Source organism: Schistocerca gregaria, chromosome 5, assembly GCF_023897955.1.
Source record: "Schistocerca gregaria isolate iqSchGreg1 chromosome 5, iqSchGreg1.2, whole genome shotgun sequence".
Taxonomy (NCBI): Eukaryota; Metazoa; Arthropoda; class Insecta; order Orthoptera; family Acrididae; genus Schistocerca; species Schistocerca gregaria.
Genome location: NC_064924.1, coordinates 541,924,049 through 541,946,971, shown reverse-complemented (window position 1 = coordinate 541,946,971; position 22,923 = coordinate 541,924,049). Strand labels below are relative to the sequence as shown.

Here is a 22,923-nt window from a genome sequence, read left to right as displayed (position 1 = left end):
CTAATAAAACCCCATGTCATTCCAAGTATGTGTGTCAATTTTTACCTCTCTATCCACATTATTCCGTGGTTTATTAAGTTTTCAAATTTATTCTGACTGTTTGATCGCCCGGTATATTACCGGTTCCGGTCGGTTTTTGCCATCCCTAGTTCTAACGGAACTGAGACGAACAGTGTACACGCAACACTAACTGTTGGAGACCCCCCCTCCCCCACACCCATGAGTTCACGCTTTGTCTTGCGAGTAGATCACAGTGTGTGGGGTCGGGTAACGGTCGCACGCGTTTGTCACACGCAGCGGTGTGGCAGCTGCGGGGCCAGCAGGAGCGCGTGCGTCAGCTGAGCGCGGCCGTGTCTGCGCGCTGCGGCGCCTTTTGGCTGTGGTCGGTGGCGGCGGCGTTCGTGCAGCTGGTGCTGGCGCTCGGCCAGCTGGTTCGTGCGGCGGCCGCGAGGCCTGCCGAGGCGCTGCGCGCGCTCCGCTGCGGCCTGTGCTGCGCCGCCGTGGCCGCGCGACTGCTGCTCTCCTGTCGCGCCTGCCGGGCAGTCGTCGCGCAGGTGAGCCGAGCTGTCCGCCCTCAGAATTACCGTAAGCCAGTTTTACACCAACGACGTTCTGCTCAAAATCGACTACTCTAGCGTGCACTGCATTATCGTGAAATTCGCTATCTATCTGTGTTTGGTTTGCCGCCCTTGTTGCGGTTACGTCGTGGTTATTCTTCCTTCTACGTGTGGCAGCAGCGATGTGTATCGATATTTGCATCGGGTACCATCTTTGGTTTTGTGCATATACTTTCCGGATAGGGGGTCTACAGTGAGTCGGTCGGTTGAGGCGGACCAGGGAAGTTATCTCCGCGCGGTGCACTCTGCTGGATCGATTGCCGGTCCCTGCGCAGTGTCGGAGCGAGTATGGAGCTGTCCAATGGCTACGAGCTTCGTGGTTTACCGACCCAGGATGTCAAACTTGAGTAGTGGTTTCAACTACCCAAGCCAAGTCTATTCATGTTGTGTGGTTCGTTTCGGTGGTTCGCTGTTGGGGAGGTTTTCCTGTGAGCAACACTCAGTGTTTCTATTGCTGATATTTAGTCGCCATGCGGTGCAATTAACTATATTGGTTGACTACAATTCAAGTGCACCATCGGAATTAGGTTAGTGGCCGTTAGTGTTCTGGTTACCTGCCCTGGCCACTGACGTAAATTCAGGCAGTGTTCCTTTTGGGTGAAGTTAACTATATTACCGCATTTCAAATTCAAGTGTACCAGCGGAATTTATCTGCCTAGTGGCTGTTAGTATTCCGGTTACCTGCCCTGGCCACTAACGTAATTTCAGGCAGCGTCCTTACCTCACCTGTTATCGCTGTCCAACATGGTGTGTAATTTTCACAGCTAATACATATTTCATTGTGTATAATCACGTTCGTAACCTTTTGTGTTTGAGTTCTCATATACTGATTGGTGGCAAGCAAATCGTTGTGGTGGTTGATCCGTGGCTGTCCCCTGGGTGGGTTCCGACGGATCAAATGTGCTTCGGCTTACAACCTGTCTCATCTAAGTCAACGAGGGCAGACTGACCTCCCTGGAGGCTTCTGAGTGCCGTTTTCTTTATTGTCCTTCTCACCGGTGTTTAATTGTCTGTTTATAATCTATCATAGCCAATGATTTAAAAATTCTTGTTTCTACTGTACTTTTTGAATTTTGGAAAATCAATTGTGGGCCTTAAGCCGTTTAAAACTTTATTCTTGAAATTACCCTTTAAGAAAAAACATTGTGGCCTTCTGCCTTAAAAGAATTTGGTAATATATTTTAAAATTTTCAAATTTAATTGTGGCCCTCAGTCACTTGTATTGCACCTAGCATATGTTTGTTGTATCCACTTTTGCTTTGTGGCTTTCCAGCCTAGCCGTGATACTGTGTATATTTTAATTATTTTATTTGCTATATCAACTGCATTTTTTGTTGACTTTAAGATTTCTTGTTTGGAGGCCCTCAGCCGTGAAATAATTGTTTTTTGAAACTCGTAGTTCTTAAGGTTTAGCTATGTGCCGTTTTGGTTCAAAGGTGTTATTAAATTACAATAAATTACAATTTTGAGTGAACCTGACCGACACCTTATTTAGCCCTTTCCACAATCCTAATTACCCGTTCTGCCCTGCGGGTTTAGTGGGCGTCTCATGCTCCTTTCGGTCCTTCGTGTAAATCAGCAACCACACACGACGATAGTGGATCTGTGACGTCAATGATCTATACTGATCAGCCAAAACGTCCTGACCACCTGCTTAATAGCTTGTTTGTACTTCTCTAGAACGAAATACATCTCTGAATCTGCGAATCGCGGATCCGACAGTTTGTTGATAGGTTTATGGAGGTGTCCGCAGCTCGTGGTCGTGCGGTAGCGTTCTCGCTTCCCGCGCCCGGGTTCCCGGGTTCGATTCCCGGCGGGGTCAGGGATTTTCTGTGCCTCGTGATGACTGGGTGTTGTGTGATGTCCTTAGGTTAGTTAGGTTTAAGTAGTTCTAAGTTCTAGGGGACTGATGACCACAGCTGTTGAGTCCCTTAGTGCTCAAAGCCATTTTAAAATGGTTCAAATGGCTCTGAGCACTATGGGACTTAATATCTATGGGCATCAGTACCCTAGAACTTAGAACTACTTAAACATAAAAAACCAAAGGACATCACACAACACCCAGCCATCACGAGGGAGAGAAAATCCCTGACCCCGCAGGGAATCGAACCCGGGAACCCGGGTCCCATGCAAGTGCAAGGGAACGTCTCCCCTAGCATAAAACAGCTGCTGTCAGTTTGCATTCGTGGTAAGCTGCATGTTATGAGTCGCCATTCACCTGGATGACGGCGTTTGTGGAGACGTAACTAGTGTAGCAACAGTGTCATTCACTGAAAGAGCTGACACGTTTCTATTGATCGACGGTCGAATCGCGATGGTCACGTCCTCACTACAATCGTATCTGACGATGTTGTTGGATCAACATGTGAACACGTAGGTGTGGTCTGTTGCGGAACTACATGTTCAACAATTTACGATGAACTCTGTGCTCCAGAAGACTACTGCGTCCACCAGCATTGTGTATTTTCGGTAGGGGTGCCACAGGTCATCACCTATCCTACTTTACAGGGCAGACGATCTTCCGAACCCCACGTTCTGTGAAGAGTCGTTGACGTGCAACACTTTAGCGTCTAGTGGTAGTTCCACTGTCCTACCTCTTTCCGTTGATGCTCAGTATAGCAGCTCGTAAACATTCTACCAGCACCACCGTTTACAAGACACTCGTTCACAGGCTCTGCGCAACAATAATCTGCCCTTTGACAAAGTCGCTTATCCCAGTGGATTCCCCTATTTCCGGCCCCTATCTTCGCTAGGACGGTTCTCATCCGTTTCTGTTGCGCTTATATACTTTTCATAGCACGTCACGCGTTCGCAACGCCACCAAGCGGCATCGAACATGGCTGTGGACAGTGGCCATAATGTTTTGGCTTATCGGTGTATGGATTGTGCCGAGTGTGGAGTTATAAATTTCCGAGTATCCTGCATGGTTCAGAAATGGTTCAAATGGCTCTCTAAGCACTGTGGGACTTAACATCTGAGGTCACCAGTCCCTTAGACTTGGAACTACTTAAACCTAACTAACCTAAGGACATCACACACATCTATGCCTGACGCAGGATTCAAACCTGCGACCGCAGCAGCAGCGCGCTTCCGGATTGACGCGCCTAGAACCGCTCTTCCACAGCGGCCGGCTACCCTGCATGGTGCGCATGTGCAGAGACAATGGATTATGGCGGCGTCTGCTAACGTCAGAAGTTATAACCTATTCTGGTCAAGCTCACTCCTATTATAGAAACGGATTTTGTGCTTCCTTGTCTTCTGAATGTTAATAATGTTGTTTGCTTCGTTTTGTGGCACACTGAAAAGTTACACAAGGTCCTGCTACATTTTATTCTAACGTTCTCCTACAAGAGAGACGAAGTATCTGAAAGAAAAAAGTATGTTAGTTTTACAGAGAAAAAACCTATACTATGCATAAATAAGAACGTAAATAGATACGCTTGTTTTAGTGAAAAGTATTTCAACAGTGAGAAAGTCAGAGGTATTGGAAGAAAAGAATAATTTTCGCTGTTATTTGGCACTTAGCAAGAAAACAAGATACAAAGCATAAAGCAAAAAGGCGCTATTTACTGAGATCTACATATTGTCTGACGTGTTTGCAAGTATATATTTCACGAGCAGACAAGTGAATATCTTCTGTGGCTGACACTTCTCTTATTCTTTGTCACCGGGAGTGTGAAAAATCTAGCACACGACCTTTGACAAGGAGTTTCACTATGAACTCTGCTTTGGTCATCAATAAGTTCTATTGTCATTGCTTGTTTCTGCATTTTATTACTGTATTTTGGTTTTTCCGAAAAAAGGGTAGTCTCTCATAACCTCAGTTTTACCACTGTGACGCCAAACTGCACAGCAAGTAACTCTCACAACACCGGCAATTTTGGGCGCTGACGTGCAAACCAAAATGGCTGCTCAAAACAGACGAGACTCAGTACGGAAAAAACGCCAAGGGCGCTGCAGTAGACGGATTTCCCTCGAGCAGTCAACTGAGATAAAAAAAAAGTCGAGCGTGTGAAAGTGTCTTAATAGCTGGCAGCGTGTGAGGCTGTCGGTACCCGGAGAACTAATTTCTCTCTGGACGTGAACGTAAAGTTCTATCAGGATACAGTGCTCAAACACAGCGCTCATCAGTCGGTCTTGTATCTGCGTAGGATTAGTTGCTCTGTTCACTGTGCGCCCTACTTGAAACGTGAGGGCTTCTGCTTGTACTTACCGCCTCAGGGGTAAGCCACTCAAAGCATGCACTAAAATACAAAAATGTATTCCCCTGGACATAAATTAATTTTTGGTAATCGTGAACAGGCTCTCACTACGGTTGCGGTCCCTCTGGCACCGATACTGGTGGCTTTCCCGACTACCGACATCGACCGAAGACGTCCAATCTCTTCAAATCAGTAGGCCACTAAGTGCGCGGTGACAATGTAGCCGATGTCATCGCCCGAAAGTATAGTCTTCGGAAGACAACCGGTGAAATCAAATTAGTTTGTTGTCTTCGGTCATACCGACCGACACATCACGAAACATGGACTGTAATTTTAGTGAAAGAAGGAGTCTGTGACATCCCGACGATGAACAATATAATCGGGATATAGTTCGGAATCCATGGCCTGAAATCGTAGGTTTACTACAGATCAAAGGTAGGTAAAATCTGTATTGGAAATTCTAGGCCAAAATAATAACCTCAAAAAATTTATATATAACCATAGTCTTTCGCAACCGTTGCCATTGTCAATAAAATTCTTCTGGACTGTTGACCGCGTTGTCAATATATAAAATGGTGGCCATTTGCAATAGTTCCCGAAACGTCGGACTATTTTATGTACCAACAATGCGGTCAGCAGCCCAGAAGAGTTTTATTAACTCAAAAAATTGGTTGAATTGAGAAGGAAGGTTTATCTTATGCTTAAAGCTACGTAGCGAATCCCTTTGGGTTGTGTTAGGTGGACATTAGCTGTCTGGAAATTATTATTACTGATTACTGACGATTGTATGCCAGTAGAGTGATGATTCTCTTAGATGGAGTGGTTTACAGTTGTTGTGTATGTTTCTCCACTTTTCAGTACCTTGGGTGTTCGGAGTATATTAGTCTAAACTTTATGTTTAGAATAAGATACTCCGAACACCCAACTTTATGTTTGCCTTTCACACGTATGCTGAATGTCAGTCACTGAAGGTTAACTGTCGTATGTCTGCACAACTTCAAACAAAATTCAGGATAACAGTGTTTTTAATATTGCTTCTCAAGGTCGCTATGAATAATTTCGAGTATGTGAAAGGACGTTTCTCCCTTTGCCTCACATATTCGTAAAACTTCTCTAATAATTACAAAAACTGAGGACAGAGTAAACAGTACTCGCCACATTCGTTTCACTAAAGATACTGCTTACTCACATGCATTTGGCATCTTTTTACTAGCAAAAGCCGCATTGTAGCAATCGTCTCCAATCACGGAGGCGTTGTAGTATCCACCACATCTCCGGACGTTAAAACCAAACCTACTTCGTACACAGAATTGATTCTAAACTAACCAAACCTAAACTTGACCCCGTCAAAAACAGACTAAGGGGATCCAACGCACTATGACCAAGCTGTCGGCCGACGTTGCCGGGCGACCTCTGGCGTCGGCGTCTGACTACCGTTGTCTGTGCCACTGTGAACGTTGCGTAATTCTGGCTAATCGAAAGAAGTAGAGTGTGAGATTTCACTATTTCAACCAAATCGCAAAAGCCAAGCCATAATTCACGTTATAGACTGAATCAAATATATTGCATAAACTTGTCTCTAATTCACCATTATAATTAAATTCATCAGAGCCTCACTGGAAATCTTCACGTATACAAATCACACCAGTCATCCAGACCAATCAGTACTGTCTGAATTAATAAATCGCTTCCACAGTCAATTAATACAAGGTATACAACTTTGCTTCCACAGCTTTTCCCCCAACATTTGAGGCTTTAATGAAACAAATAGGTTACACATGTATCAGTCAAAGGTATTTTCCATCGGTGACCACTACTTTCTCCCATCTTTCGGGCAGTGTACGAATTCAGCGTCGAAAAAGTTGTTCATCTTCTGAAGCGATCCACGATTCGATCCAATTTGTGAGTTTTTCATGAGATCGGAAGTGTTGGTCAGCCAGGCCATGCGCCATTGATCTAAACAGGTGATAGTCAGAGGGAGCAATGTCTGGAGACTTCCCAATTTAACGTTTCCAAGTACGTTTTGACCTCTTTTGTAACGTGGGGTCGAGCGTTGTGGGGCTGCAAAATCACTTTATCGTGCCTCTCTCTGTATTGCGGCCGTTTGTCTTTTAATGCTCTGCTCAAACGCATTAATTGCGTTCGATAACGAGCACCTGTGATTGTTTCACTTGGTTTTAACACCTCATAGTACACGACGCCGAGCTGGCCAAACCAAACGCAGAGTATGATCTTGGAGCCGTGAATATTCGGTTTGGCCGTCGACGTGGAAGAATGCCCGGGATACCCCCAAGATTTTTTGCGTTTACGGTTATCGTAATGAACCCATTTTTGGACCCCGGTTACAATGGAATCCCTTCCGTTTTTGCCTCTGAAGCAACTGTTCACAAACACACAAACACCGTTCAACGTCTCTTCGTTTCAGCTCAGGCGGGATCCAAGTTCCTTCTTTCTGAATCATGCCCATAGCCTTAAGACGTTTTCTAATGGCTTGCTGTGTCACTCCCGCTAATCGTGTCAATTGTTCTTGATTTTGATGCGAGTCTTAGAAATGTCTCCAATTCTGCATTTTCGAAAACATTCCCTCTTCTACCGCTATGCCGGTCTACGACGTTAAAATCGCCGCTCTTGAAGCGTTGAAACAACTCACGACCCGTTCTTTCATTAACAGCGTCCTTACCATACGTACTTGAGAGCATTCGATGAGGCTCAGCCGCTGTTTTCTTCATGTTGAAACCAAACAGGAACACCTCCCGCAAATGACCAGAATTAGGTTCGTAAACTGACATTTTCATTTAAGAAGAACTTTATGATGCAGGCACAAATCGACTAATTATTGAATGAGGTTATGTTGACCGTGGTCCAAGCTAACTGCCTGACGTCAGCGACCTGTTTTTTTCGACTGCTACTTACCGTTGTCGCCACCTATCGGCAAACGGCGAAAGCAAAGTTGTACACCTTATAATAGTACATTTATATTTTCTTATAAGTCATACAAGTGAGCCGCCATATCCGTGACTACTCTGAAATCATTAAACACAGAGTTCAGTTAAAGAAAATTTCGGCGCTGTTTGATGTTTACATTAATAATGACATAACAGGACTAACTTATTATTTATGTATTATATTCATTTTCAGCGGCGGCAGTCGATAATCTTTATGTTTGCCGTTAGAATCAGGTGGCAACAGTGCAGTTTATACGCTTTCAAAAGATTGTACAATGGTCACCCTTTCATTATCAGAACTTTGAAATTAAAGTACAATTAGTGTGTTGCTACATGTATCTATCAAAACCGGTTTTGAGATGGTAATATTCTTTTTATATATGGAGATACTAGAAGGTTTCAGATAGATAATATAATGGTAAGACACAGATTTAGGAACCAGATTTTAAATTGTAAGACATTTCCAGGGGCAGATGTGGACTCTGACCACAATCTATTGGTTATGAACTGTATATTAAAACTGAAGAAACTGCAAACAGGTGGGAACTTAGGGAGATGGGACCTGGATAAACTGAAAGAACCAGAGGGTGTACAGAGTTTCAGGGAGATCATAAGGAAACAATTGACAAGAATGAGGGAAAGACAGACAGTAGAAATGAAATAGTGAAGGCAGCGGAGGATCAAGTAGGTAAAAAAAGGAGAGCTAGTAGAAATCCTTGGGGAACAGAAGAGATACTGAATTTAATTGATGAAAGGAGAAAATACAAAAATGCAGTAAGTGAAGCAGGCAAAAAGGAATACAAACGCTTCAAAAATGAGATCGACAGGAAGTGCAAAATGGCTAAGCAGGGATGGCTAGAGGACAAATGTGAGGATGTAGAGGCTTATCTCATGAAGGGAAAATTAAAGAGACCTTTGGAAAAAAGAGAACCACTTGCATTAATATCAAGAGCTCAGATGGAAACCCATTTCTAAGCAAAGAAGGAAAAGCTGAAAGGTGGACGGAGTATATAGAGGGTCTATACAGGGGCGATTATCTTGAGGACAATATTATGGAAATGGAAGAGGAGGTAGATGAAATGGGAGATATGATACTAAGTGACGAGTTTCACAGAGCACTGAAAGACCTAATTCGAAACAAGGCCCCGAGAGTAGACAACATTCCATTAGAACTACTGACAGCATTGGGAGAGCTAGTCCTGACAAAATTCTACCATCTGGTGAGCTAGATGTATGAGACAGGCTAAATTCCCTCAGACTGCAAAATACTAACTCGAATTCTTTAGAGACGAATGGAAAAACTGTTAGAAGCCGACCTCGGGGAAGATCAGTTTGGATTCCGTAGAAATATCGGCTCACGTGAGGCAATACTGACCCTACGACTTACCTTAGAAGCTAGATTAAGGGAAGGCAAACCTACGTTTCTAGCATTTGTAGACTTAGAGAAAGCTTATGAAAATGTTGACTGGAATACTCTCTTTCAAATTCTGAAGGTGGCAGGGGTAAAATACTGAGAGCGAAAAGCTATTTACAATTTGTACAGAAACCAGATGGCAGTTATAAGAGTCGAGGGACATGAAAGGGTAGCAGTGGTTGGGAAGGGAGTGAGACAGGATTGTAGCCTCTCCCCAATGTTATTCAATCTGTATATTGAGAAAACATTGAAGGAAACAAAAGAAAAATTCGAAGTAGGTATTAAAGTCCGTGGAGAAGAAATAAAAACGTTGAGATTCACCGATAACATTGTAATTCTGTCAGAGACAGCAAAAGACTTGGAAGAGCAGTTGAACGGAATGGACAGTGTCTTGAAAGGAGGATATAAGATGAACATCAACAAAAGCAAAACGAGGATAATGGAATGTAGTCGAATTAAGTCGGGTGATGCTGAGGGAGTTAGATTAGGAAATGAGACACTTAAAATAGTAAAGGAGTTTTGCTATTTGGGGAGCAAAGCAACTGATGATGGTCGAAGTAGAGAGGATATAAAATGTAGACTGGCAATCGCAAGGAAAGCGTTTCTGAAGAAGAGAAATTTGTTAACAATGAGTATAGATTTAAGTGTCAAGAAGTAGTTTCTAAAAGTATTTGTATGGAGTGTAGTCATGTATGGAAGTGAAACATGGACGATAAATGGTTTAGATAAGAAGAGAATAGAAGCTTTCGAAATGTGGTGCTACAGAAGAATGCTGAAGATTAGACGGGTAGATCACATAACTAATGAGGAGGTATTGAATAGAATTGGAGAGAAGAGGAGTTTGTGGCACAACTTGACTAGAAGAAGGGATCGGTTGATAGGACATGTTCTGAGGCATCAAAGGATTACGAATTTAGTACTGGAGGGCAGCGTGGATGATAAAAATCATAGAGGGAGGCCAAGAGATGAATACACTAAGTAGATTCAGAAGGATGTAGGCTGTAGTAGGTACTAGGAGATGAAGTGGCTTGCACATGATAGAGTAGCATGGAGAGCTGCATCAAACCGGTCTCAGGACTGGAGACCACAACAACAACAACACAGTTTAGCGTGACCATTAGTAATAATCAGAATAGTGTCACTGAAAGGTAACCACGGTGACCTGATCAGCATTGAAAGTGATTGATGAAATTACGTAATCGCAGTCAACCCTAACACAAAAATAATACAAAACGTGCTGCATTTCTTTGAACTTTTTCGATGTACTCCGTCAGTCCTATCTGGTAAGGATCCCACATCGCGCAGTAGTATTCTAAAAGAGGACCGACAAGTGTAGTGTAGGCAATTTCCTTAGTAGGTCTGTTACATTTTCCAAGTGTCCTGCCAATAAAACTCAGTGTTTGGTTAGCCTTCCCCACAACATTTTCTATGTGTTCCTTCCAATTCACGTTGTTCGTAATTGTAATACCTAGGTATTTAGTCGAATTTACGGCTTTTAGATTCGACTGATTTATCGTGTAAACGAAGTTTAACGAGTTCCTTTCAGCACCCATGTGGATGACCTCACACTTTTCGTTATTTAGGGTCAACTGCCACTTTTCGCACCATCCAGATATCTTTTCTAAATCGTTTTGCAGTATGTTTTGATCTTCTGATGACTTTATTAGTCAATAAACGACACCATCATCTGCAAACAACGGAAGACGGCTGCTCAGATTGCCTCAAAAATCCTTCATATAGATAAGGAGCAGCAAGGGGCCTATAACACTACCTTGGGGAACGCCAGAAATCACTTCTACTTTACTCGATGACTTTCCGTCAGTTACTACGGACTGTGACCTCTCTGAGAGGAAATCACAAATCCAGTCACATAACTGAGACGATATTCCAGAAGCACGCAATTTCACTACGAGCCGCTTGGATGGTACAGTGTCAAAAGCCTTCCGGAAATACAGAAATACGGAAACTATCTGAAATCCCTTATCAATAGCACTCAACAATTCATGTGAATAAAGAGCTAGTTGTGTTTCACAGGAACGATGTTTTCTAAATCCATGTTGACTGTGTATCAATAGACCGTCTCCTTCGAGGTAATTTATAATGTTTGAACACAATATATGTTCCAAAACCCTGCTGCATATCGACGTTAACGATATAGGCCAGTAATTTAGTGGATTACTCCTACTACCTTTCTTGAATATTGGTGTGACCTGTGCAACTTTCCAGTCTTTGGGTTCGGGATCTTTCGTATAACGAATGGTTGCATGTGATTCTTAAGTATGGAGCTAATGCATCAGCATACTTGGAAAGAAACCTAATTGGTATGCAGTCTGGACCAAAAGACTTTCCTTTATAAAGTGATTTAAGTTGCTTTACTACTCAGATGATATATTCTTCTACCTTACTCATATTGGCAGCTGTTCTTGATTGGAATTCTGGAATATTTATTCCGTCTTCTTTTGTGAAGACATTTCGGAAGGCTGTGTTTAGTAACTCTGCTTTGGCAGCACTGTCTTCGATAGTATCTTCATTGCTAATCTCTTTGGATCAGAATCTCTTTGGATTTTCTGCCAGGTTTCGAGACAAAGTTTCGTTGTGGACGCATGTGACTCCAGCTACTGCCAGCCTCCGACCAATGGCGTGGGATGACACAGAACGTTGCGGGCAGTCCATTACCTTGCAGACGCTGATGTGAGGGCTTTACGATGAAATTGGTGCACAGTACATCGATTCCCCATTGTGTTCATCAGACGTTGCCGACCAGAACCTTGACGAACAGTTTGTCTGCCCCCACTTTCCCATTCAATCTACCCACTGTCACGTCTGAATGCCCCACAGATCTGGATATACCATGATTCGACCAGCCGGCCAAATGGAGACTCATACAGAGGTCCGTTTCAAAATGTCTCAGGCAGTGACAACGCTGTCTCACACTAATACGTGGCATTTCCGTGTCCTTCTCAGCAATCACTCAACATCTGCCGTAGCAGGCCTGGTAACAACACTAAACACGAACAACACTAGTGCACCTTGGACGCTGCTCTACTTGTTAGAGAGAATTGCAACTCTAATCGATGACGTAACCACCGATGGTGTGTGCGTGTACGAAGTTATATTGGTATCGGACTATGTCTTTTGGGTTCTTCGCCTTTTTTGTGAGGCAATGTATTTACGTGCACCAATAGAAGGCAGTGGAACCAAAAGTATAGGCTGTTTCTTGCGGGTTATTCGAACACATTGACGGGATAACGTAACATTTAGTCGCTTCTACAGAGATTTCAGTCGAGTTATGGTGAAAAATAAAAAACTGAAATACAGAAATACGTTGCGGTGTTGTCAAGTTCTGTGACTAGCAAATATTTCTGTAAGGTTCAAAACAGAGAAAAAGACGTGGAGAGAGAGAGAGAGAGAAAGAGAGAGAGAGAGAGAGAGAGAGAGAGAGAGAGAGAGAGAGAGAGAGAGAAGTTGCTATTTCCAACTTCCAATTCGATGTTTTTCGTCTTTTTACTTTAGTTCCATTTTGTTTGACTGTAATTAAAACATGTTTACCTAATTCAGATGGAAATGTGAACTGTTATGAGGACACGAAAGCAGAGATCAGAAGGACCAAAGCAATGAGGTTTGATATCGACGAATGTGACAAAATAATTATTGAAATGATAGACGGGAATACTACAGCCGTCATATATTTTAATAGAACAGATAACACTATGCTGTATTTTAAAATTTTTGGAACGATGTTTTATGGCTGCATGGTATAATTTAAAGTAGTTTTCATTCTGATTTCCAATTTGATTTTGGTTTTTTTGTATCACGTCAAATTTTTGTTCGAGTCACGTCTGAAGTTCTAGCTAACGTGGAACTTTTATTGCTTTAGAAATAAACTATTTAATTTGTAGCGTTTTATGCAATCATTACGCACAACATTAGATGTTACAATGGCATGTGTCAGCTTAAAAATTCTAATAATTGTTAAAAAACAAAACTCATGTATTGCGGTTTAATTTTACTTCGCTGATTTCACTGCATCGAGTTGTTTCTGACATGGAGCGAAACGTCTCTTCCTTTATTCCTTCCCAATGCCATCTCCCTTTAGCATATAATAGTAGTGAGCCATCATGTTAGCATTCCAGCTTCCCTGGGATCTCTGCTCCATTTCCTTGATGTCTTGATGGATCAATTCTTGTCCTTCACTGACATTGCCAAGATTCGCAGGGATGATATGAACCTGTGATGTAGAAAATGAACCTTCATGATCATACTGTATCCTGATTTGGTGAAACTTTGCACCACAGTTACAACTATGGTTTTGTAATTTGCATGTTTGTTGTTGTCCAGAAAGTTGGCCACTACTTCTTTAAACGAAATCCAAGCCGTTTTTTTCAAACAAATTGTAATTCATCAAATTTCTGATCTGCAGCCCTAAGTACATTTCTTCTTTAAGTTTGTCATAAGATAGTTTTGGAACTCTTGTTACTAAGTGCGAGAAGCAGACACCATCTATTGGAAGTATTTTAGTGAATTGTTTCATTAATCCAAACTTGATGTGAAGAGGAGGTAACAGCGTCAGTTGGAGAGCTTTTCTTTCGGACCTGTTAGGTACATTCTGACGCTTGTCTGTGGTTCAGCTGTCCCATTAACAACAAACACTGTAGTTTTGTGTAACCTTGTCAACTACTTTCTAATCCCAAAATACCTTTCAAAAATGTTTTTCATATTTCACATATTTCAACATAGCTTTGAGATTTTGTACGTCTCCTTACGGGGTACTGAATTGACAACAGGTAATAGCCAAACGAATTTCCATTACGTAAAAATACAACTTTTAGTCTACGTTTTGACGACTCTATAAAGAACCTCCACTGGCATGGGTCATAACTTACGTTAAAAAATGTTCAAATGGCTCTGAGCACTATGGGACTTAAGGTCTGAGGTCATCAATCCCCTAGAACTTAGAACTACTTAAACCTAAGTAACCTAATGACATCACACACATCCATGCCCGAGGCAGGATTCGAACCGCGACCGTAGCGGTCGCGCGGTTCCAGACTGAAGCGCCTAGAATCTCTCGACCACACCGGCCGGTTACTTACGTTAAAGAAGTTCAATAAACCTCCAGTCACAACCATACGGTTTTCTTCGTTAGTCAGTTTTAGTGATTTGGATTTTCTTTTCCTGTTGCGAGAGAATGATACTTCGATTAGTAGAAGATGTTCTGCTTTCAGTCTTGACCTAAGCAATTAGGCGGCATCTTTTGTCAGATTCAAGTAACAAATTAAATCATTTAGTTGGCACAGAATCTTCTTCCGGTTTGTAATCATCTCCGTCATCGCATTCATTTTCTGAGCTGCTCACCCGCAGCAAATCTTAAGAACGGTAATTGGAATTGGAATAGGGAAAAACTCGCTATGCAGAACTGGTGGTAACACCGAATAAATGTTGGTGTATTTTACATTCTTATTTTTGCGTTATGACCTTCAAGGCTAATCGTACAAAAATAAAAATTTTATCCATGATTTTCCGGCTCCCTCCAAACCATGGGAATTGCAAGAGGCATTGATTTCCTGGCTCAGTCCCTCAACACATGTATGGCATATCTTGTGCAATGTCCAGGTTTTGTCATGATCACCTAGCCTTATAACTTAATATTCATAGTACACATTTTTCACGATACTGTTAAAGTCCTGTCTTTGCTTAGCAATTACGTAGCTCCAATAAATGTAAACAGTACGTTTGGATTATTCAAATGCTTACCGGAAGTCATTGGTAAGAAACCGCAAAACGACATTTAACAACACAAATATAATCACACAACACTAAAGCATGTCAACGATGAACTAAATTTTCCTACCTAACAGGCAGGTGGGTGAGATAAGTGAGTCCAGCTACTCCACCTTTGTGACCTGATAGTCAAGGGAAGGCAGGATTCGGTTACGACTGTGGACGGGGCCGTAATCAGTTACTATTGGTTGCCTTTTACAGTTACACACATTTATTTTTAAATTAGTAATTCCAAACTATAATAAATAAAAAAATACCACAGTTTATTAATGAAGGAACAAACAACTTTTCAGTGCGTTACAATTTAGCAAATCACAGTAAAATACGGATACAAATAATGTTTGAAGAAAAGAAGCCATCGTGATCATGGCTGAAGGCCCCACACGCCATGAATGACAACAAATTAAGAATGTTTAAGGACTCGTTGCAATTTACAAGTTACAGGTATTGAAATATTAAAAGGTAAGTGGCCACAAACACAGCAGAAGGCATCAGAGGCCAGGAATGGCAGTAAATAAGGTTTTAAGGCTTACTGCTAAGATACAAATACCAAATAGGACTTTAAAGCAAATGACCACAATCACGGCTGAAGGCTTTACAAGCCAAGAACGGTAGTAATATTTAAAAAAACTGAAACATATTGTAAAAGACAATAGTTAAAAAACAAGCAACTGATCCAGAGGGTGCTCTGACGGACCTCTGGGAAGGTCCAGCAACAAACTCTTTCGCGAGCGATGAGATAGGCAGCCAAGAGTTGCATTCACTTCACAAGATGGTAACTCAGACTAGTGGCAGTCTAATGAATGACTAATGATAATCTCTCTGAAGCTACCTGACGTTCGATAAACCAAATGCAGCAATGGAAAAATACGCCAAAGCCGCAACCGGCGGTCTGCACTACGGCCCCAGAATACTGTGTTTAGAGCGCCCGGAACGAGAAAGGAACCACTACCAGATTTCCGTCTGATTCCACAAATCCGAAAATCTGAACAAACAAGTCATAGTACAGGCACACCAGACAAACTAACACTAACTAAATCATCACTCGATTTGTGTGTGAGGCAAATCCGAAATGCAACCAACCAGAATCAGCATCCACACGTCATTGCGGAAACAACCGCAAAGCGAGCCAAAACGAAGTACCAAATGAGTGACATCAAATTCATTAGGCATACAAACGCACTGGGACAACTCTGACGACGGTTGTCGGAATGAAACAAATCTCTTCACTGCGTTATTAATTCACAGTTGAGTAACTGCACCGTCTGAGCCAAGTGATTTTAATACAGTAGGGTCTTCAAGTACGCACTACGCAGATCCACCAAACTGCACATGACGGCGCGATGGTAATCTGCCACAATATCACATACGTACAACGGGGCCCACACGGGTGACTGACTCCGCTCTACTCTTAAAGCTTGCCGGATCTAGTTTACGACGAGGGCGTGCACTCTTGTGACAACAGTCCTTCCATCCGGCAGTCCATGCGTGCCGTCAGCGGTATCGGCGTATTCTGGCACTGCGCGTCCCTGGCTCCTCCTTAGTCAGGGAACCGAAATGGCCCACTCACACGACACGGAAAAGCAACGACGTCGCAACAAAGATAGGGCAACAGTAGTACATATCGATAACCCTGGCTGCTGCCACTAGCGTACAGCCAACGCTTTCGAAACCGAGTGGCGCCAGTCAACGAGAAGAAGACAAACAACCGCAATCATGCCAACTGAACGATACCATCTGGCCACCACTAACGCGAGCCGCACCATGGCTCAATCTTACCATGATCAGTAAGACTACATGAGCTGTATGATAAATCTTTATTTCTGATCCAATTAGTTTCGCTGTGTTTAGAGCCACATTTTCGGTGATGTGGATTTATTTCCAACTATATTCTAAACGATTCCTCCCATGAACCATGGACCTTGCCGTTGGTGGGGAGGCTTGCGTGCCTCAGCGATACAGATAGCCGTACCGTAGGTACAACCACAACGGAGGGGTATCTGTTGGGAGGCCAGACAAACGTGTGGTTCCTGAAGAGGGGCAGCGGCCTTTCCAGTAATTGCAGGGGTAACAGTCTGGATGATTGACTGATCTGGCCTTGTAACACTAACCAAAACGGCCTTTCTGTGCTGGTACTGCGAACGGCTGAAAGCAAGGGGAAACTACAGCCGTAATTTTTCCCGAGGGCATGCAGCTTTACTGTATGGTTACATAATGATGGCGTCCTCTTGGGTAAAATATTCCGGAGGTAAAATAGTCCCCCATTTGGATATCTGGGCGAAGACTACTCAAGAGGATATTATCAGGAGAAAGAAAACTGGCGTTCTACGGATCGGAGCGTGGAATGTCAGATCCCTTAATCGGGCAGGTAGGTTAGAAAATTTAAAAAGGGAAATGTATAGGTTAAAGTTAGAAATAGTGGGAATTAGTGGAGTTCGGTGGCAGGATGAACAAGACTTTTGGTCAGGTGACTACAGGGTTATAAACACAAAATCAAATACGGGTAATGCAGGAGTAGGTTTAATAATGAATAGGAAAATAGGAATGCGGGTAAGCTACTACAAACAGCATAGTGAACGCATTATTGTGGCCAAGATAGATACGAAGCCCACGCCTACCACAGTAGTACAAGTTTATATGCCAACAAGCTCTGCAGATGACGAAGAAATTGAAGAAATGTATGATGAAATAAAAGAAATTGTTCAGATAGTGAAGGGCGACGAAAATTTAATAGTCATGGGTGACTGGAATTCGTCAGTAGAAAAGGGAGAGATGGAAACGTAGTAGGTGAATATGGATTGGGGGTAAGAAACGAAAGAGGAAGCCTCCTGGTAGAATTTTGCACAGAGCACAACTCAATCATAGCTAACACTTGGTTCAAGAATCATAAAAGAAGGTTGTATACATGGAAGAATCCTGGAGATACTGACAGGTTTCAGATAGATTATATAATAGTACGACAGAGATTTAGGAATCAGGTTTTAAATTGTGAGACATTTCCAGGGGCAGATGTGGACTCTGACCACAATCTATTGGTTATGAACTGTAGATTATAACTGAAGAAACTGAAAAAAGGTGGGAAACTAAGGAGATGGGACATGGATAAACTGAAAGAACTAGAGGTTGTAAAGAGTTTCAGGGAGAGCATAAGGGAAACAAATACAGTAGAAGAAGAATGGGTAGCTTTGAGGGATGAAGTAGTGAAGGCAGCAGAGGATGAAGTAGGTAAAAAGACGGAGGCTAGTAGAAATCCCTGGGTAACAGAAGAAATACTGAATTTAATTGATGAAAGGAGAAAATACAAAAATGCAGTAAGTGAAGCAGGCAAAAAGGAATACAAACGCTTCAAAAAAGAGATCGACAGGAAGTGCAAAATGGCTAAGCAGGGATGGCTAGAGGACAAATGTGAGGATGTAGAGGCTTATCTCATGAAGGGAAAATTAAAGAGACCTTTGGAAAAAAGAGAACCACTTGCATTAATATCAAGAGCTCAGATGGAAACCCATTTCTAAGCAAAGAAGGAAAAGCTGAAAGGTGGACGGAGTATATAGAGGGTCTATACAGGGGCGATTATCTTGAGGACAATATTATGGAAATGGAAGAGGAGGTAGATGAAACGGGAGATATGATACTACGTGACGAGTTTCACAGAGCACTGAAAGACCTAATTCGAAACAAGGCCCCGAGAGTAGACAACATTCCATTAGAACTACTGACAGCCTTGGGAGAGCTAGTCCTGACAAAATTCTACCATCTGGTGAGCTAGATGTATGAGACAGGCGAAATACCCTCAGACTTCAAGAAGAATATAATAATTCAAATCCCAAAGAAAGCAGGTGTTGACAGATGTGAAAATTACCGAACTATCAGCTTAATAAGTCATAGCTGCAAAATACTAACTCGAATTCTTTAGAGACGAATGGAAAAACTGTTAGAAGCCGACCTCGGGGAAGATCAGTTTGGATTCCGTAGAAATATCGGCCCACGTGAGGCAATACTGACCCTACGACTTACCTTAGAAGCTAGATTAAGGGAAGGCAAACCTACGTTTCTAGCATTTGTAGACTTAGAGAAAGCTTATGAAAATGTTGACTGGAATACTCTCTTTCAAATTCTGAAGGTGGCAGGGGTAAAATACTGAGAGCGAAAAGCTATTTACAATTTGTACAGAAACCAGATGGCAGTTATAAGAGTCGAGGGACATGAAAGGGTAGCAGTGGTTGGGAAGGGAGTGAGACAGGATTGTAGCCTCTCCCCAATGTTATTCAATCTGTATATTGAGAAAGCATTGAAGGAAACAAAAGAAAAATTCGAAGTAGGTATTAAAGTCCGTGGAGAAGAAATAAAAACGTTGAGATTCGCCGATAACATTGTAATTCTGTCAGAGACAGCAAAAGACTTGGAAGAGCAGTTGAACGGAATGGACAGTGTCTTGAAAGGAGGATATAAGATGAACATCAACAAAAGCAAAACGAGGATAATGGAATGTAGTCGAATTAAGTCGGGTGATGCTGAGGGAGTTAGATTAGGAAATGAGACACTTAAAATAGTAAAGGAGTTTTGCTATTTGGGGAGCAAAACAACTGATGATGGTCGAAGTAGAGAGGATATAAAATGTAGACTGACAATGGCAAGGAAAGCGTTTCTGAAGAAGAGAAATTTGTTAACAATGAGTATAGATTCAAGTGTCAAGAAGTAGTTTCTAAAAGTATTTGTATGGATTGTAGCCATGTATGGAAGTGACACTTGTACGATAACTAGTTTGGACAAGAAGAGAACAGAAGGTTTATAAATGTGGTGCTACAGAAGAATGCTGAAGATTAGATAGGTAGATCACATAACTGTTGAATAGGATTGGGGAGAAGAGAAGTTTGTGGCACAACTTGACTAGAAGAAGGGATCGGTTGGTAGGACATGTTCTGAGGGATCAAGGGATCACCAATTTAGCACTGGAGGGCAGCATGGAAGGTAAAAATCGAAGAGGGCGACCAAGAGATGAATACACTAAGCAGATTCAGATGGATGTAGGTTACAGTAGGTACTGGGAGATGAAGCAGCTTGCACAGGATAGAATAGCTTGGAGAGCTGCATCAAACCAGTCTCTGGACTGAAGACCACAATAACAACAACATTCTAAACGATAAGCAGTAGGCGATCTAACATTCTTTTTCCAGTTGTGATAAGACGATTTAACTGTCAATAGGTCGTTGAGAGAAAAAAAGAACTTAAATAGGTCTGAATAGGCCATGAAGGCGCAACGGTACCAACAGGCCGCCCTTGTCATCCTCAGCCAACAGGCGTCACCGGATGCAGATGCATAGGGGCATGTTGTCAGCACACCGCTCTTACGTCCTTATGTCAGTTTACAAGACCGGAGCCGCTACTTATCAATCAAGTAGCTCCTCATTTTGCAAGAGACTGGTAGTCCAATTTAAAATAGAATAGAATTCAGGGAACACTATCACGATACAGGAAATCTAAGGCTTAAAGCTTAACGTCGTCGTGACAATATGAGATGCGAAGTGACTACCTAAACGAACTGAGCCCAACCGGGACAAAATAAATTAGTATCCATGATGATGTGGCTCTAACGCTACGAAATTAATCTGATCGTAAATAAAGATTTATCACACAGCTAAAGCGGTCTTATTCATTACCTTTCCATTCTACAGCTGTGGATACCCACAATACAAAATTTGCTGTATTTCATTTTACTAAAATAAAAGTTCCTTTACTTGCAATAAAATTTCTCTGTGAGGAATTTAGGTTTAAATGAAAAATGAGTTTACTTGAGTTTTGAACACGCTGTACATGATATAAAAGAACTAATAACAGATCTGAAATTAGTGGAAAGAAGTATTTCAGGAACACAGAAAATTACGCAAACATCAAAAATCATGTTGCGTAGTGTATGAGACTAAAAATGCTGTACTCTTAAAACAGAAACTTAATCAATTTGAATACGTTGCTGGTCAAGAGATCATAGCATTGCTGCATGATAATACATAATTTTTCCATTATTTCCCACGAGTTTTATGTAAAAAATTAAATGTAAAAGATTGAAGGACAGCAGAGTCGAAACAGTCTTGGCCAGATGTTGTCAACAACGAAAATTAAACACAAGGAGAAGGTAATATCAGGGACTTTGATGCTGTTCGAATATTCAGAAACTTTCACAATAAAGGCTTTTTATACATAGTTCTAAAATATGTTCTTATTTCTTTAAACCGACTCAAGAAAGCATTAAGTATTTCCATATTCGTTTCCCATATTAGACGTTATTTTCCGATCAGTTTGTTTTTCCATTCTATGTTGTATGGCGTGTGTTGATACGACCATAGGTTCTAAATTGATTATTGAAAGAGATGTAGCTGTCCGCTGTGGCCTAGCGGTTCTAGGCGCTTCAGTCCGGAACCGCGCTGCTGCTACGGTCGCAGGTTCGAATCCTGCCTCGGGTATGGGTGTGTGTGATGTCCTTAGGTTAGTTCGGTCTAAGTAGTTCTAACTCTATGGGACTGATGACCTCTGATGTTAAGTCCCATAGTGCTTGGAGCCACGAACCGTTTTGAAAGAGTTGTACGACTGTCCTACTTTTCCGCTAGTATGCACGGAACATGTTCAAATGACTCGAAGCGTAGCCATACGGAACGTCATTTCGAGTGAAACTGTGCAGTTGTTCTTTAGGTAGACACAAATGTCAGCTCCCTCCCGCCAGAGGTTCGAGTCCTCCCTCGGTCATGTGTGTGTGTGTGTGTGTGTGTGTGTGTGTGTGTGTGTGTGTGTGTGTGTGTGTGTGTGTGTGTGTGTTGTTCTTAGCATAAGTTAGTTTAAGTAGTATGTAAGTCTAGGGACCGATGACCTCAGCAGTTTGGTCCCTTAGGAGTACACACAAATTTTTTGACCACAAATGTCACGATTAGTGTCTCTATGGAGAGTGTGCCACCGGGCCAATGTTAATCGACAGACTGAAGACAAGTTACATCATGTGTATGTTCATGTCTCCTCAAATGGAAATAAAATTAAGGAATATCTTCCACCATTCTTAGTTAATAATGTATTTCATAGATCATTTGCATGATTTCAGTTGAAACGAAGTGGAACAAGTCATTTTCCAGGCTACATTCACGTAATTGTTTCATGTGTATCACTTCACCCTGACCATTTACAAATTAAGAAATTAGTACATTCACTTATATTTAATAAAGATAAGCGTATTAGTACATGAGCGAGCTGAGGAATGAATGAGAATTTGGAACCCATTAGTTTTAAGTATAAATTTAATGGGGAAATTAATGAAACATTACATCAATGAGTACATATCGTTAAAGAGAATTTCTTCAATTTTTTTAAATGTTAGTAGACTTCAATGTGGATTCTATTTGTTACCCTGACACATCGAGACGATATTCCACTTCTCGCCACGTATTCCCCAACATTTCAAGTGCAACTGCCCCAACTGCCACGATGATTTTTTCCCGTAAAGGATAGATGTCTCTGGTCTCTTCACTGTACTCAACATTTTTTATGTAGCCCCAAGAGAAGAAGTCCCATGGGATTAAGTCTGGGCTTTGTGGTGGCCAAGGTATTGGGCCAGCCGTGCCTGTCCACCCTCCTGGAAAGCGCGTGTCAAGAGCCACACCACATGGTTATCTAATGAGGTGAGGCGCCATCTTGTTGGAAAAAGACAAGCCCCTTTTTCCGCCTCAGTATCGTCCATTTGGGGAAAGACGTACTCTGTCAACATGTCAAAGTAAACGTCCCCTGTTTTGCTTTTTCTACAAAAATGAAAGGACAAATCACACGATCTTCTATCAAACCGCACCATACATTAATTTTCGGAGAGTCACGTTGATGCTGAATAACTTCATGTTGATGCTCTTTCTCTTGCGGAGTACACAATGTTGCTGAGTTGCTCTGCACTGCACTGCACGCACGCCTGAACTGAACTGAGGGAACAGAGGAAA

At 42.1% G+C, this 22,923-nt stretch overlaps 1 long non-coding RNA gene across 1 annotated transcript in view; it reads left to right on the top strand.

Moving 5' to 3' along the window:
• The first annotated feature begins 496 nt into the window (after positions 1–496).
• LOC126272811 (uncharacterized) overlaps positions 497–22,923 on the top strand; it is a 56,399-nt gene continuing 33,972 nt past the window's right edge. Inside the window, exon 1 of the long non-coding RNA XR_007549268.1 lies at positions 497–554. This is a non-coding gene — a long non-coding RNA (uncharacterized LOC126272811). The remainder of the gene's footprint in view (positions 555–22,923) is intronic.